The sequence below is a fragment of the Protopterus annectens genome, chromosome 17.part0, assembly GCF_019279795.1.
Source record: "Protopterus annectens isolate FY-2018-M chromosome 17.part0, PAN1.0, whole genome shotgun sequence".
In the NCBI taxonomy this organism is placed as follows: domain Eukaryota; kingdom Metazoa; phylum Chordata; order Ceratodontiformes; family Protopteridae; genus Protopterus; species Protopterus annectens.
In genome coordinates, this window is record NC_056751.1 from 752,492,918 (window position 1) to 752,511,274 (window position 18,357).

Consider the following 18,357-nt stretch of genomic DNA (forward strand, 5'->3'; position numbering starts at 1 on the left):
CCATATTGCCATGCAGGAAGTGAAATAGGGCAACGTCCACTGCGCCTGACCAAACTTCTCCTACTCAGTATGAATATGACTTCAGCTCTACCCTGTAAACAGATCAAACGTCTAGTGGGCTGAACCCTTTCAACAATAGTTAATTAATAAATAAAACCACTGGTCTCTATTGAAATATCAAGACCCATCTCATTCTATATGCAGACCTAGAGGTATTCGAAGATTAAGGTGAGAGGAAGCACATCTAATCTTTCACCAAGAGATCAAACTGAAAATAAGAGAACAAAACAAATTTTGATTTTCAACTTAATTTTGCTGACCGCAAAGCAGGGGAAGGTAAAAGGGAGGTAGTAATTGTTTTTGCATGCATCACTGGAAGTTGAGATGCAGAGAGTGACCACAAGTGGTACAGGTAGATGGATAATATGAGAAGGAAAACCAGATGAGGAAGACTGGACTGTGGGAAACATTTATCCCTCTTGCATGAATGACATAGATTTCTATGAACAATTTTTGGGAAAATGGCAGAAAAGCCCAGCCCTTACTCATTTGTACATTTAACAGCTGTTAATATGGTGCTAGATGTGAGTAAAGAAAGATTATTTGGTATGAAAGAATATGACATACATAGTCAAAGACTTCTCTAGAAGTGGATGTCCCAGTATGACTAGGTAGATTGGTGGTGTGACACAAATCCACATGAGAATACCCTACATTTTCAAGAAATTTGTTGCAACAGGTTAGCAGGATCAATTTTTTGCTCCTTCATAAGACCCATCAGACTAGACTCCACACCCCACTATTACATGATATCTGACTATCCAGCCATGGATTGGTTACATCAAACTATCTGACCATGGATTGGTTACATGATATTAGACTATCTGACCATGGATTGGTTACATGATATCAGACTATCTGACCATGGATTGGTTACATGATATCAGACTATCCGACCATGGATTTGTTACCTTACCTGTCCACAAAACTGGGGCACCACAGAAGAACAGGACATGGAGGTGGGCCCATTTTAAGGGAATAATGCTAATGATAAAATGCTGCTGCAACCTCTAGTCAGTCCTAGAGAGGAATGACAGGTCAGGTGTCTCTACAATAAGGATATGGTGGGAAGGGTGTAAAACGGCTTTATGTGGAGACATATTGGAACTAAGGAGTCTTAGGAGGAAAATAGAGACTTCAAATGATAGAACACAAAACAAGAGATCTGATTGTCATACAATGCTCTAGAATATTACAATAGGGAAACCAATCATTAGTGGGCAATGAAATTGCTCTAAGCATAGAGGTTAATTTACTAGAAATATCTAGAGACAAAGCTGACCTGGGTAGAGGGAGTCAGTATTGGTAGTTGAAGGGGGAAAATTATCCGAAGTGGCTTTTTCAGACAGTTCAGCATGCATGGCTGAATATCTAGAAACCATACAGGGGAAGGAATGGTACTCATGGGAGACTCAGACATCAGACGTAGAGACTTCTAGAACAGCCTCTACAGCTCAGATCAAGCAACCCCTTCACATCACTGTGTATTTGAGGCAGCACTGGCCAAACCATTAACAAAACAAGCCAGTGAGGAGATTAGGTGCCCCCATCACACCGACAGAAGTAACAAAGGCAGTGTCCAAACTCAAGTCTGGTAAAGTATCATGCTTTGATGGCTTCCCAGATGAGCTACATTAATGGGAGGGAGAAGCTTTCTTGCAATTCTTAACTATGGCCTTCAGTTCAGGAAATATGGTGAAACATCTGGAGCACAAGCAAGCTATCATCACAGTTATTCCAAAACTAACAGATAAATTCCCAGGGCTAAGTGATTTTCGACCAATTTCCAATATTAATATGGACCAAAATATATTACCCAAAGTTTTTGCCACAAATTTAGATAAAATGTTTCTCCTAAGTGGTACAAGACCACCAGAATGACTTTGTAAATGACAAAGATATCTAAGATAATTGGTGGGAGCTATGTACTTTCCTGCTTAAACATTAACAGATTCTAAAAGGGGTTGGTGTGGTCCTTTTCAATATCAAAAAAGCCTTTGACTCAGTCTAAATAGTGTTTTCTAATTTACATACTGGATCTCAGAAACTATGGAGTCTCGTTCATTAATTGGATAAATATTCTTTATTCTTCACCATCATTCCGAGTTATTATTAGTGGGGACTATTGGAAACAGGATACATTGAAAGGGGTACCTGGCAAGGATGTCCCCTTTCTCCAGCACTATTTTTGATGCTCATTGAAGACCTAGCATATCAGATCTCACACAAATATTATTTTATGTAAAGTAAATTTCTGCTGTATGCAGATGATTGTGCGCTGCTAAGTACTGACGTACCCAAAGCATTACAGGAGGTGCTAAATACTTTGAGTACATTTGGGACGGCCTCAGGTCTATGCTGTAACTTAGTCAAATTGGCAATAATTGGCTGCAGTCATAAAAAAAGTTATTTGAAGAAAACTACAGGCAAAGGCGCCCAGATATGGAAATGTTCACTATACAAAACATAACATCACAAAGGAGGAATGCTGAACAGAAGATTAGTAAAGTACAAGTTAAACAAAGAAAATCTAAAGTTATGGAAAACCTGCAAAGTGAAAGATTTAGTGTAGAAAGGCTAACACAGATTATGTCGCAGCATGATAGAACAGTGAGTCCCCACAGTAAAAAAAATAGGTGGAGTAGGAGACATCTGAAGAAGAAATATGGATATGGGAAAGAAAAAGAGATTTAATATGGTGCAATATTTAAGCAAAGGAGAAAGCAAAACTAATCAATACAAAAAAGCAGCACTAAAGATAAAAAAATGAAGAAAACAAAGAGGTAAGTTGAAAAGAGGATTAGTAATGGAGAAGTTAAAGAAACAGAAACTGAACTAAGTTATGCATTACCTGCAAAGTGAAGGATTTAGTGTAGAAAATCCAACGCTGGTACCATTGCAGCGTAACAGAACAGTGAGCCCCCAAACTAAGGAGAAACAGGTGGAATGGGAAGCATCTGATCAGCTGTCACATGAAGATACTCTGGAGCCTTCAGTATGGAAAAGTACAAAAGTTTGGTTGAAGTTGCACAGCAAGGGAAGGAACAGGAAACAGTGGCAACTCTGATGCAGTCAAAGTCACAGTGTGATAGGCCAGAGAGTTCCCATATGAAAGAACAATAGATGATGCAGGATGCAGCTGAAGAGAATATGTCACAGGAAGATCTTCTAGAACTTTCTGTAGAATGCTCACAGGAAATGGAGAATAAAGAATCTGCCCTCAGTTTAGAAGAGAAAGATCTAAGAGAAGAGTTGTTTGATTGAATAGAGATGGATAGACATATTAAGATTGATGAAAGAAATAGATTTCAGAAAGTGAATATGACCCAAAAAGTCTGATAAAACAAATGAATACAGTAATCAAGGTTATTAACAGAAATTCATGTCATATAACAGAAGTAAATAAGATATATTATTACAGAGCAAAATCAATAATGGATAAAGTCTTACGAAAAAAATACGGGGAAATACGACAATAAAGGAACAAAACGGAAGAAGCCAAATGTCATCATGGAAGTATTGAACAGAAAGAACTATAAAGCAATTAAGATAAGAAGTGTCACTGTTAAAAGAGTATAGAAAAGGGAACAGATCAACAAAAATACTTAAAAAGATAGACATGGTAAAACAATGCACAGTTTTAGAAAAGACCAGGCTCTATCGTGCACCATTGCAACTATATCAGCACAGACAGAAAAATCTAGAAGATCTGCAGATAAACATAAAGGAAAAGTACAAAATATGCAACTTATTGATGATCCAAAAAAAAGTTTTATAGAAAACTGGGAAATAAAGTAAAAGGAATAGAAATAGCACCAGTCTAGCAGTGACACTAAGTGTCCCTCAAGGCTCAGTCTTAGGCCCACTTCTATCACCAGTCTACCAGTGACACTAGGTGTCCCTCAAGGCTCAGTCTTAGGCCCACTTCTATCACCAGTCTACCAGTGACACTAGGTGTCCCTCAAGGCTCAGTCTTAGGCCCACTTCTATCACCAGTCTACAGGTGACACTAGGTGTCCCCCAAGGCTCAGTCTTAGGCCCACTTCTATCACCAGTCTACCAGTGACACTAGGTGTCCCTCAAGGCTCAGTCTTACGCCCACTTCTATCACCAGTCTACCAGTGACACTAGGTGTCCCTCAAGGCTCAGTCTTAGGCCCACTTCTATCACCAGTCTACCAGTGACACTAGGTGTCCCTCAAGGCTCAGTCTTAGGCCCACTTCTATCACCAGTCTACCAGTGACACTAGGTGTCCCTCAAGGCTCAGTCTTAGGCCCACTTCTATCACCAGTCTACCAGTGACACTAGGTGTCCCTCAAGGCTCAGTCTTAGGCCCACTTCTATCACCAGTCTACCAGTGACACTACGTGTCCCCCAAGGCTCAGTCTTACGCCCACTTCTATCACCAGTCTACCAGTGACACTAGGTGTCCATCAAGGCTCAGTCTTAGGCCCACTTCTATCACCAGTCTACCAGTGACACTAGGTGTCCCTCAAGGCTCAGTCTTAGGCCCACTTCTATCACCAGTCAACCAGTGACACTAGGTGTCCCTCAAGGCTCAGTCTTAGGCCCACTTCTATCACCAGTCTACCAGTGACACTAGGTGTCCCTCAAGGCTCAGTCTTAGGCCCACTTCTATCACCAGTCTACCAGTGACACTAGGTGCCCTTCAAGGCTCAGTCTTAGGCCCACTTCTATCACCAGTCTACCAGTGACACTAGGTGTCCCTCAAGGCTCAGTCTTAGGCCCACTTCTATCACCAGTCTACCAGTGACACTAGGTGCCCCTCAAGGCTCAGTCTTAGGCCCACTTCTATCACCAGTCTACCAGTGACACTGGGTGTCCCTCAAGGCTCAGTCTTAGGCCCACTTCTATCACCAGCCTACCAGTGACACTAGGTGTCCCTCAAGGCTCAGTCTTAGGCCCACTTCTATCACCAGTCTACCAGTGACACTAGGTGTCCCCCAAGGCTCAGTCTTAGGCCCACTTCTATCACCAGTCTACCAGTGACACTAGGTGTCCCTCAAGGTTCAGTCTTAGGCCCACTTCTATCACCAGTCTACCAGTGGCACTAGGTGTCCCCCAAGGCTCAGTCTTACGCCCACTTCTATCACCAGTCTACCAGTGGCACTAGGTGTCCCTCAAGGCTCAGTCTTAGGCCCACTTCTATCACCAGTCTACCAGTGACACTAGGTGTCCCTCAAGGCTCAGTCTTAGGCCCACTTCTATCACCAGTATACCAGTGACACTAGTTGTCCCTCAAGGCTCAGTCTTAGGCCCACGTCTATCACCAGTCTACCAGTGACACTAGGTGTCCCTCAAGTCTCAGTCTTAGGCCCACTTCTATCACCAGTCTACCAGTGACACTAGGTGTCCCTCAAGGCTCAGTCTTAGGCCCACTTCTATCACCAGTCTACCAGTGACACTAGGTGTCCCTCAAGGCTCAGTCTTAGGCCCACTTCTATCACCAGTCTACCAGTGACACTAGGTGTCCCTCAAGGCTCAGTCTTAGGCCCACTTCTATCACCAGTCTACCAGTGACACTAGGTGTCCCTCAAGGCTCAGTCTTAGGCCCACTTCTATTTTCAATATTTACAAACAACCTCCACACCTCAGCCCCACAAGCATCTCTCATCCAATATGCAGATGATTCAGCAGTAATATGTGCTGCTTCCTCAATTCAAGAACTTCAAAATTTAACACAACAATCCTTTCTAGCAGTTGAGACTTGGCTTACAAACTCTCAACTAATTTTAAACCCCCCAAAAAACAAACTTATGATTTTTCAGCCTACTAAATCAGCCTCACCCAACAACACTTTTAACATTGTATCACTAAAAAACACCATTGTCTCCCCATCACCTCCCACAAAACTATTAGGAGTTGAAATTGATTGCAACTTAAAATTTGATATTCACATTTCCCAAGCAGTAAAAAAGTACACAAAAACTCTGAATGTTGCATAGAAACAAACACTACTTCACTAAAAATACTAAAGCTACCATCACCCAATCTCACTTAATCTCCACGCTGTTGTACGCAGCTCCCATACTCACAAATCTAAAAAAATTAGAGCTAACAAAACTTGAATCCTGTTATAACAAAATTGCTAGATATGCTACAAACCCACCAACTAGAAAGCACCATTGTTTAGCACTTAAGCAACTCAACTGGCTAGAACTCCCCCACCTCCTCCACTACAACCAGTTAACCATGGCCCATAAAATCCTCTATGAATCCTCTATGAACCTGAGAAAATACCTGCCCTACAAGTAATACTATAACCATGTGCCACTAACAGAACCCTTCATTCCACTAACATGAACATTAATACAACCAAATATCAAGCAGGAGATTCCCACTTCTCAAATTATATAGGAAAATATTTGGAATGCACTACCACAAAACATTACAACTGTTACATCACTAGCCCAATTTAAAACAAAACTAAAAACCCACATATTGAATAACTGGCTGTGTCATTTCTCTTCTCCAGACTAACCTCTCCCTCTGACTTTGCTATTGCCTCCCTTCATTTATTCTGTTACCTATGCCTCTTGGCACACTAACATTACATAATACTATTCCACTGCAGAGCTGACATATTAATAACTAGGCATCTCAGTTTCTTTGTATACTATATTCGGCACTTTTGTCATGACATATTAATCTCCTTATTTACTCACACAAAACTGTTTAATGATGTTATGACTCGCTACTTATTGTTCAATCTTTTAAATTTATTGAGTTGGCCAAAAACCTATGGTGTTTTACCTTATCTTAGTTATCTACTAGTTAGTTCTTATGTATAGCTATTTGTCCAAGCTGTGTCTTGCCTAGTATTTTAAATACTTTGTTCTAAGTATGCTATTATATACTGCCTTTCTGATGTTTAATGTGGAGCTTTTCTCCTCGGGCCTCCACTGAAAAAGGACATGTGTCCAGTCTGACTTTCCTGGTAAACAAATGTAAAATAAATCAATAAAATAATAAAAAGGAAAAAATACGCAAATTTTTGAGAAACATCTATGAAGACCCTGTGGAACACAGCAAAGGTGCTAAATGCAAGCAAGAAGTAAAAGAAACAATAAGAAGCTCAAATGTACAGGATGTGAAATGGGATGAAGTAATGACCAGAGAAATTGAAACAAAATTAAGAAAAGCTCCTAACTTGAAAATCCCAGGCACAGATGTAGTACCTAACTTCTGGCTAAAAGTATTAAAATCTTTAGATGAAGACTTAGCCATGAGTAAGAACTACTTATTTGCACACCCCAAACACACACCAGCCTGGTTAACAACAAGAAAACCATACTCCTTCTTAAGAGTGAATCTGCAAGCTATCCTAAAACTATAGACCAATAACTTGCCTTCTGATAATGTATAAACTATATACTGGAACTGATGCTGACAGAGTTTACACTCACTTAGAGGAAAACTCAATTATGGCAATATAACAAAAGGGTAACAAAAGAAAGTGAGTCTATATTACTTAATTGAAACTGCAAATAACCGAACACCAAAACATCAACACAAACCAAAACTACGAATGGCCACTTCAGCAAATTTTTTCCCCGGAGAAAAAAATTGCTTGGCCGTCGTTGGGAATTTGCCATTTTCTCCACTGCAAAGTGATCTCGGAGTTGGTATATTTAGTTAGGGGGGTGGGGGGGCACAGCCCCCCACGTTTGTAGGTTCTGACAGTTTGTTTGGGTTTTGGTCGGCCAAGTGATTTTTTTTTCCCCCTGGGAAAAAAAATTGCTGAAGTGGCCATTCATAGTTTTGCTGGTTCGATCTTTATGTGTCGATGTTTTGGTGTTCAGTTATTTGCAGTTTCAATTAGGTAATATAGACCCAAGAAAGTCATTTGGAAAAAAGGATAATTTGTTGTTAAATAGAATTGTTAAAAGGGGAAGAATCTAAGTATGGCATGGATAGATTACAAAAAAGCATTGACAGCATCTCATACTCATGGATAAAGGAGTGCTTACAAATGTGTAAGATACACCCTACATTGATCAATTATAATACAATGACCATGAAATATTGCAATTAAGTCATGATAAAAGACAAATTAATATCCCAGGGATAAAAAGTCAAAGGGGTATATTCCAAAGTGACTTTATGTCACCTCAGCTCTTTTGCGTTGCCCTTAACTCATTAAGCTGTCTACTTAACAGATTAGGTCATGGTTACACTTTGGCTACCAGACAGCATCAAAGTATAAAGACTTCTCATCTTCTTTTTGTGGATGATTTAAAACTGTATAGTTCATCAGATGTGGAGCTGAAACCACATATGGAAGTGGTCAAAACTTTCTCAGATGATATAGGAATGTCATTTGGTCTTGATAAATGTGGAAAAGCAGCATTTAAAGCAGCAAAGCTGCAGCACAAAGAAAATATCAGCCTGGGACAAGAATGTGATATATAAAATATCAGCCTGGGACAGGAATGTGATATATAAAATATCAGCCTGGGACAGGAATGTGATATATAAAATATCAGCCTCTGACAGGAATGTGATATATAAAATATCAGCCTGGGACAAGAATGTGATATATAAAATATCAGCCTGGGACAAGAATGTGAGATATAAAATATCAGCCTGGGACAGGAATGTGATATATAAAATATCAGCCTGGGACAGGAATGTGATATATAAAATATCAGCCTGGGACAGGAATGTGATATATAAAATATCAGCCTCTGACAGGAATGTGATATATACAATATCAGCCTGGGACACGAATGTGATATATACAATATCAGCCTGGGACAAGAATGTGATATATAAAATATCAGCCTCTGACAGGAATGTGATATATAAAATATCAGCCTGGGACAGGACTGTGATATATAAAATATCAGCCTGGGACAGGAATGTGATATATAAAATATCAGCCTGGGACAGGAATGTGATATATAAAATATCAGCCTGGGACAGGAATGTGATATATAAAATATCAGCCTCGGACAGGAATGTGATATATAAAATATCAGCCTGGGACAGGAATGTGATATATAAAATATCAGCCTCTGACAGGAATGTGATATATAAAATATCAGCCTGGGACAGGAATGTGATATATAAAATATCAGCCTGGGACAGGAATGTGATATATAAAATATCAGCCTGGGACAGAAATGTGATATATAAAATATCAGCCTGGGACAGGAATGTGATATATAAAATATCAGCCTGGGACAGGAATGTGATATATAAAATATCAGCCTGGGACAGGAATGTGATATAAAGGAGCTTCTGCAGGAGGGCGTGTACAAATATTTGGGAATTGATGATGGATCATTAATAAAACATGAAGAAATGCAAACAAAACTCAATAAAGAACATTTTAGGAAACTAAAATTCACACTGAAAACAGCCTTGACATCTAGGAATAAAGTCCAAGCTCTAAACCGATCTGTTCTTCCTGTTCTAACCTACAGTTTTGGGGTGACTGACTGGCCCCAAAAGGTACTGGATCAGTGGGACAAGAAAACAAGAAACATGCTTCATGCTTATCAAATGATATATAAAAATCTGTGTACACCAAGATTATATATCCCTCGCTCTGAAGGAGGTATGGGCCTCCCCAAATCTGATTATATGTAAAGGACTGCATAGATATCTGTTAACCTTTCAAGATGCAAACATAGTGAAAGTTTTAAAACATGAGGAGAACAAGTCTAAGATGACTTTCCTTCTTAGTTTAGCAGAAGCATTATCTGTGTCAAGCGGGAATGGAAATCAGACTAGAAGTAGATAAAAATCAGGCAGCAACTGTATGTGCTGAAAAACAAAATAAGAATATCGGGTGAAGGATCAGATGAATAGGCAAGAAATGTGGAAAATGCATAAATATAGCTGCAAGTACAGAAAACTCCTGGAACAACCTCAAATTGATCAGGATCTGACACAAGAATGGTTAAGGAGAGGTGAATTTAAACCAAAAGACTAACGATCAATATTGGCGGCCCACAACAGGAAACTATGTACACATTGGTCTACAAAGTCCATTGAAAATGTCGGAAAAACAGAAAAATGCAAGTTTTGTAAAATAGAATTGGAAACAGTTGCACATCTTGTTGCTGGGTGTGATACACTAATGGCAGAGGGCCTGTATACTGAAAGGCATAAAAATGTGGCAAGACTTCTGCATTGTGGATTATGCAAACATTACAATATTGAAGTAACTGAGAGGAATTAAAAACATAAGCCACAAAGCATTATAGAAAATGATGAAGTTTATATCACATGGATCACCCACTACCAACAGTTCAAAAATACATGTGAGAAAGCAGGATATAGCAATTCATGAAAAGAAGACAAAAGTAGCATTGACCATTAAAATTGCTATACCCAGTGATTATAGTGTCTTATGTACAGAGAGACACAGTCATAATATACTAGGATTTGCAGGCAGGAATGAAGGCAGTGTGGACGAAGGATACCCAGACAGTTCCAATAGTAGCGGGAGCAATGGGTCTCATAAAAAATAATTCACATTTGTATTTAGATATGCTACTGATACATGTAACTCCATATGAATTGCAGAAGGAGGCAATTTTGGCCACATCGTGGGTGCTGCAAACAGCACTTTTGGCTAACATCAAAAACTGAAACAATACTAATTTCATGATCTTTAATCATACTTTGACCTAGGAATGGGGTCTATTCTTGTCACAGTATTAGAAACTCAAAAGACTTGTAGAAATTAAACCGACAGATATATTATCAAACTCTGAGATACCAATGGCTGAGTTTACCTTTTATTTAGGTCTGACGTTCCATAGAAACCTAATCCAGACCACATAGACCAAGCTTTTATGACTGTTAAATACTGCTACTGCTCTCTTGCCAAATGTGGAGCATCTTAAAAACACAGCTGGAAGGATCACAGGATCATAGGAAGTTACTAGGCTATTGGACCTGAGGCCCTTACAAGCCTAGCCAAGAATTTATCCGATGCTCCAATAAGTCAGCACCCTATGCCACTGTCCATCATGGACACAGGTGGAATTCCAGGGGTGTATTTTCAGTTCCTCATCCAGTTATCCAGGTTGCGCTTAAAAAGGGTTAATGAGGTACTCTGCTTTACGTGGTGAGGGAGTCTATTTCACAAAAGGGGGAGACTCTGGGAAACAAATCTGTCCCACCAAGTCCCACTGAGCAAGTTGAGGTCACGCATGCTGGTTACTACAGTGGAGCTTGACTTGCAGATATGCAGCAGTCCCATCAGGGTGGGATCTGAGATTGCTTTGTATGCCAGACACAGGTCACCTCTGAGAAGTCTGTAGGAGACTGAGTGGAGGGATAGGGCTTTTAGCCTATCTGTGTAAGGTAGATGTTTGAAGCCCTGGATTCTCTGCGTGGGGAACCTCTGTGGTCTCTCCAGCTGCTACATGTGCTTTGTGAGGTACATGTCGAAAGGGGTATTGTACTCAGTACTGGGTCTTATAAGGGAAGAATGCAGGGATGTTATGACCATCTTGTCCCTGGATGAGATACCCTTACTAATGAGGTGGGCCATGTAGAAAGCTTTCTGTCCAATGGTGGCAATATGGTGGTCAGAAGTCAGTTTTCTATCAACCTGGGTGCCCAAGTCCCTCACAACTGATTGTGCGCTTAGGACCTTATTATCAATGTGATAATCTGTAGGGACGTCACTCTCCCCAAAAGGGATGATGAAGGGATAGAATTCAGTTTAAGGCCATGTTTCTGGCACTAGTCATTTGTTTGGGTGAGATCCTCTTGGAGGATGTACAGATCACTAGGGGAATTGATGACAGCACCCAGCTTGCAGTCATCTGCAAGCTTGGTCAGACATAGCCCACTAGATTTAGCCTGCACCTCTGAGAAGTATATCCCAAACAGCAGACGCCCCAAGACCGATCTGTGGGGTACACCGCTTGTAACAGGTCTACTACTTGAGGTGGCTTCCCATATTTTGACTAGGTCAGTTCTATCAGTGAACAAGTTTGCTACCCATCTGGTAACATATGGATTGATGCCTAGTTGAGAAAGTTTGTCTATTATACCTGAGTGGAGAATAGAATCAAAGGCTTTGGCCAGGTCAAGGTAAATGATGTGCACTGTCTTCCCCTCATCTATGGCTTTGGTGACTGTCTCAAAAAAGTCAACCAAATTTAACAGGCATGACCTCCCCTTGACAAAACCAAATGGTGTGGTATCAAGTGTCTGGAGGTTGCCAATGTCCTTGTTATGAGGTCCATGATAATCTGCTCCATGGCCTTGCAGATCAGGCTAGTTAGGCTGATGGGTGTATAATTTCCTGGATCAGTGGACACTCCACCTTTGTAAAAAGGGATGACAGTAGCTGTCCTTCACTCGGCTGGGACAAAGCCAGAACTCAGACTTTGGTTGAATAGGGTGCCTAATGGTGCTCCAAGTTCCTGCCTGAGTTCAAGTAGGATGCAGCCTGGGATGTTATCGGGTCCCATGGAGGCTATATTTTTTTGCCTTAGAGAGGGCAGTGATGACTTGCTCCCTCGAGATAAGGGGAGGGGGCAGGTACTGGTGAAGTCCTGTTTTACTGATGGGGGGACAGAGGAGTGAAGTTTTCACTGAACCTGTCTGCCAGCAGGTTGACTATATCTACAGCATTTGTGTATGTCGTTTCCTTGACCACCAGTTCTGAGCAGATCTGGGTGCTTCCCTTGAGACTGCGGATATATGTGAAGAAGGCCTTATGATTGTCTTTAGTAGATGTGACCAGTTTGGACTCGAAGTTTGCTTTGGAGGATTTCACTAGCGCTCTTATTTGCTTGTTCAGGCTACGTAGAGATTGCTTTCAATTCGGTACCTGCTCCTTCTTGGTCCTGGATAGCAATTTTTTTTCCTTTTATTATAGAGTTTATTTATTGTAGATGTCCACCAGACAGATTTACTCTTCCTTGAGGAGGATGATTTCATCCTGTCTGGTACTTCTGATTCCATGCAGCTATATAAATGCTCATATAGTACTTTGGTGTAGGTTTGGACATATGTGCCAGCTCCTATGGAGGGGGAGGGGGCTGGGAAGCTGTTTATATCTCCCCTCAGGAGGTTGTAATCATCTCTGGAGAAGTTTTTTTTTGTTTGACCCTAGCTGGGGGGGTCAGAGGTAATGGTGACTTTGAAAGTGACTACCTTGTGGTCGGATCCTACCAGGGATGATGACACTATAGGGATGATGCATTGATTACTCATGCTGGTTACCACCAAGTCCAAGATATTTTCACCTCTTGTGGGGGTGTCAACCAACTAGTCCAAGGTATTTGCATTGATGAAATCAATGAATCATTGGGAATTTGTGTTTTGGCATGAGTATTTCTTCCAATCTTTGGTTGGATAGTTAAAGTCACCTATGATCAGGGTAAAGGATTGAATCTAGATAGATTCAAAGAAGTCCAGATAGGTGGAGTGGGCATCTCGGGTCAAAGTTGGAGGCCTATAGCTAGCTATGATTTGCACAGGGGTCTTGCCAATTGTTAACTGCACCTGGAGTGTTTCCTGTGCATCATACTGTTTTACCAGCTTTGATGTGTGTATGACTTTTATATATATTGCAACTCCACCTCCCTTTGTTTTACTGCCCATAGTTTGGGGTCTGAATGAATGACAGGATGAGTAACCTGGTATGGCTGGGGTACTCTCTGCAGCTTTGAACCAGGTTTCTGTGACTGCACAAATGTCAGCTTCTTCCAAGGTTAAGAATGATTGCAATCAGTGCAGTTTCAGGATAAGATCAGTGTGCAATTCATGACTGTCTCTGTATTCTGAATTTCACAAGAAACATCCCCTTAAATAGTATACATTCAACAAGAGGTTGCACACAGTAATATATCAACATAACAACACTTGGAGATAAGGGCCAAAATCTATCTGAAGCTTTTGCATATTTATTTATTTACAGTTTGTTTACCAAGATAGTCCATTGGGCCAAAAGAGTCCATTTTCAATGGAGTCCTGGGGAGAAAAGCTCCAACATGCTTAAAAATGAAACAATATAACAGCAAAAGTTATTACATAGTTTTAAAACATAATGGTGTAAAATGAAAATAAAAATCTTATTACAAAAATAAAAATATTTTTTTTTTTTTGGGGGGGTCAAGGTTGTAGTAAGTTAGAGAGTGGGAGATAGAGAAGAGAGGTAGGAAGAAAGTGAGGAGGGGTAGAAGGAAGTCAGGAGGGGTGAGAGCAGGAACATTGACTGAGAGAAGTGGTGAGCATGGAGTAGGGGCTTGAAGGAACAGTGCTTACTGGTGATATCAGTTTGTGGAGGAAGGAAATTCCAAAGCCTTGCTACGGAGAAGGATAGTCGATATTTGCCTGGAGTACATAGAGGTTTGCATAGTTCAAGCAGGTTCTGATTGTTGGACCTGAGTAATCTATCTGGTTGGTGCATTTTGAGAGTGGAGGCGAGAGAGGGGCAGAGAAAGGGTTTAAAGATGAGTTTATGTGCATAAGTAAGTTGGATGTAGGACAGACAGTTGGGCAGTTCGAGCCAATTTAGTATGCAGAGGGCATTGCAGTAGTGGGTGGAGGATCTGGTTCGGGTGGTAAATTTTGTGATTTTGTTATAGCAGGAAGTTAGTTTTGTCTTTAGACTGGATTGAAGATTAGTAAGGAGGGGGCACCATACAAGAGGGAGGGAATAAGGAAGGTGGTAGACAGGACATGTCTAACTGAGGGAGTAAGATAGCGGATTTGATGATAAAGCATGCCTAGTTTTTGGTGGGTTTTCTTTATGTTTGTTTGAAGATGAATGTCGAATTTTAAATGATCACCAATAAGGACACCGAGTAGCTTTGTGTGGGGTACGATTTCAACAGACATATTGTTGGGGTACGATTTCAACAGACATATTGTTTTGACTAGTTATGAGGAAGGAGTTCTTGTCAATTGTGGTACATTTTGTAGGGGTGAATACCATGACTTTAGTTTTGGAAGCATTAAGTTCTAGGTGATTATTTAATATCCAGCACTCGGCTGAAGAGAAACCTTCTTGAGTTAATGTCAGAGGTTTGGGGAGGGATTCAATGGAGCAGATTATAGTAGAATTGTCAGCATATTGGATGAGTTTGGCATTAAAAATACACTGGTGGAAGTCATTTATGAATATGTTAAATAGTAGAGGACCTAATATAGAGCCCTGTGGCACACCTGTTGGAGTAATTAGGAAAGAGGATGTACAGTTTTTCCACTTGACAGCTTGTTGCCTGTCAGAGAGGTAACTGGAGAACCAGTTGATAGAGGAGGTGGATAGATTAAGGTGAGAGTTTATACAAGAGAAGGGTTTGAGAGATAGCATTGAAAGCTTTGGATAAGTCTAGCAGGAGGGTAGATACGATACTACCGGTGTCACATGTGGTATTGACAGTTTCAAGGAAAGATAGGAAAGTGGTGGTGGTGCTGTGTCCTGGTCTAAAACCATGTTGTGTTGGGGTTAGGAGGAGGTTATCTAGGAGGTAGGGTAGTAGTTGTACATGAATACATTTTTCTAGAATTTTAGAGATAGGGGAGAGAATGGCAATGGGATGGAAATTAGAGATGTTGATATTGTTACCCCCTTTGTGAAGGAGATTGATGAAGGCTTTTTTCCAGAGTAGTGGTACACAAGAGTCTTGACTTGATCAGTTTATTAGGATGGAGATGGGGAAGGCTAAGCCATCAGCAGCAAGCTTGAGGAAATTAGGTGGGAGGTTATCTGGGGCATTTGAACACAGTTTCAATTTTTGTAGGCGTTTCTTTAAGGTAAATATAAGGATAGTATATACGCCAGATGATGGAAAGGAGTGACGCTGGACAGTTTACCATAGAGATGCTCTAGATAACTCCAAATACACCAAAGTATATCCAAATGGAACGTAGAATTCTGTAGTTTACATAAAAGTTTTTATTATTGCAACGGACAAGCGCTTTCGCTAAACATAGCTTCTTCAGGTCACTTTAATGAATACAGAAATAAAATTGCTCAATATATAGACATATCAATTAACCAATCTAAAACATCAACTGCATATTTAAAAGGGAAATGCAGAAGGCAAATATACATAAAGAATGTGTGTATATGTAACAATGCATAAAGATGTATCTCAATTCAGAATCAGATATATAAAAACCATAAAATATAAAATATATGTTCCATTTGGATATACTTTGGTATATTTGGAGTTATCTAGAGCATCTCTATGGTAAACTGTCCAGCGTCACTCCTTTCCATCATCTGGCGTATATACTATCTATTTATTTCTTTGGAAGGAGCATTTACCTGCTAGGGAACTGTCTTCAACTTTTGGTTTATCGTTTCTTAAATATAAGGATAAGTTTAAGAGTAAAGGTGGAGGGTGTGTTGGTGGAGGTAAGAATATACAAAGAAAGTATATTATTTGTAAAATATGTGGTGAGTTTGGCTATTGACTCTATGAAGGAATTAAATTGGGTAGCTAAGGAGAGATCAGAGGCGTTAGGATCCAGCCATGGGTTTTCTTTTTTACCAGGATGAAGGAGGGTAGAGATACTGTTCCAAAACTTTTTAGGGTTAGTATTGTGATTATTTTGAAGTAGGGAGAAGTAAGACATCCGGTCAGAGGCTATGTGTTGTTTGACTTTGTTACAAAGTTGCTTATAATCAGTCTGGGAGGAGAACATTTTGTATTTTTGGTAATGTTTCCATGCTTTGTCCCGGAGGAGCATGAGGGTTATGGTCTGTTTGGATAGCCAAGGAGTGGTATTGTATTTAACTCTTTTAGTTCTAGGGGGAGCAAGGCTGTTGATGAATGTGGGATTAAAGTAACTAACAGCATTATCCAAGGGAAGAGATTTTAGTGGGTTCCATTTGATATGTTTTAGAGAGTTGGCGAAGGTTTGTGGATTAAAGTTTTTCATAGAGTGAGTGGATGTATAAAGTACAGTTGTGTACACTTACCATGAATGTAGATGTTCGAGTGTATCCACTGTTGCAGTCATTATACTTGGGTTCTCCTGCTGTCAGGCTACCCACAGTTGGCCTGAATTCCAAAGTCTAGGTCCGGCGTCGGTTGCTGTCGCCTCTTCCCTGACATCAGTCCACCAGGGGTATAACAGATGCAGCCAATGCCATTTTCTTCAGTTTTTCTTGCCCCAGATGTCAGGTGCCCCCAAAAAGGGTAGGCTAAAAATATGCCAATAAAACATGCACGCACCAAAATATATATAATACCTCCATCTACAAGCAAATACACCACACAGGTTGTACAGATTAGAGAAGAGCAGATAGGTTACAGCAAAGATAAGGGGGATGGTGGGCGGGTAACCTGGACTGCAACAGTGAATACACTCAAACATCTACATTTATGGTAGGTACACAACTGTACTATGTTCTTCTTGTTTCACTGTTGCAGTCATTACACTTGGGTTGAATCCCAAAGCTAAGGTTGTGAGGCTGGAGCTAAATAGCATTAGGAGCAGCTATGAGGCCCTGCAGAACTGCAGTGGCAAAGCCTGCCCTGGATTTAGAGTAGAGTGGTAAATGATAGTGCTTTGTAAAGGTGTGCACTGAACTCCAGGTAGCAGCCTCTAAAATGTCTTTGGTTGGTACTCCCCTGAGGAAGGCTGCTGAAGTGGCTGCTGCTCTGGTTGAATATGGCCTAATGCCCTTAGGCACTGGCTTGCCATGTTGCGAATCACAGAAATGAATGCAGTGGCCTATCCACTTTGAAATAGTCTGCTTTGAGATAGCATTTCCTTGTGATCCTCCAGCATATGCCACTAGTAGTTGCTCTGTCTTTCTGAAAGCTTTGATTCTGTTCAAGTAGAAGCGTAGCTGTCTCTGTATGTCCAAATAATGCAGAATTCTCTCCCCCTTATTCTGTGGGTTTGGATAAAAAGTAGGCAGATGAATAGTTTGGTTAAGGGCCACAGTGGACACTACCTTAGGCATAAATTAGAAGTTATGTACCTACCATAATGTTCCATGTTAGTTGTCTTCTTCTCGCCTTCTTTCTTGCTGGATGGGTTCGGAGCTGATCCTCGGCTCCGACTCGGCCACTCTAAAAGCTCGAGAGCTAGTTCCACCGGCTCAAGGCTCCCTTATATCCCACAATGCTAGGCGGTAACTCCTCAGATCTCGTTTGAAAGCTAAGGCCAGCAATAAAATTCCATAAGGAACAAAGAAGAAATTCTTCTAGGTCTGTTCTGGCTAGGGGGAAGGAGAGTAGGACGCAAGAAAGAAGGCGAGAAGAAGACAACTAACATGGAACGTTATGGTAGGTACATAACTTCTAAATGTTAAGTTGTCAATCTCGCCTTCAT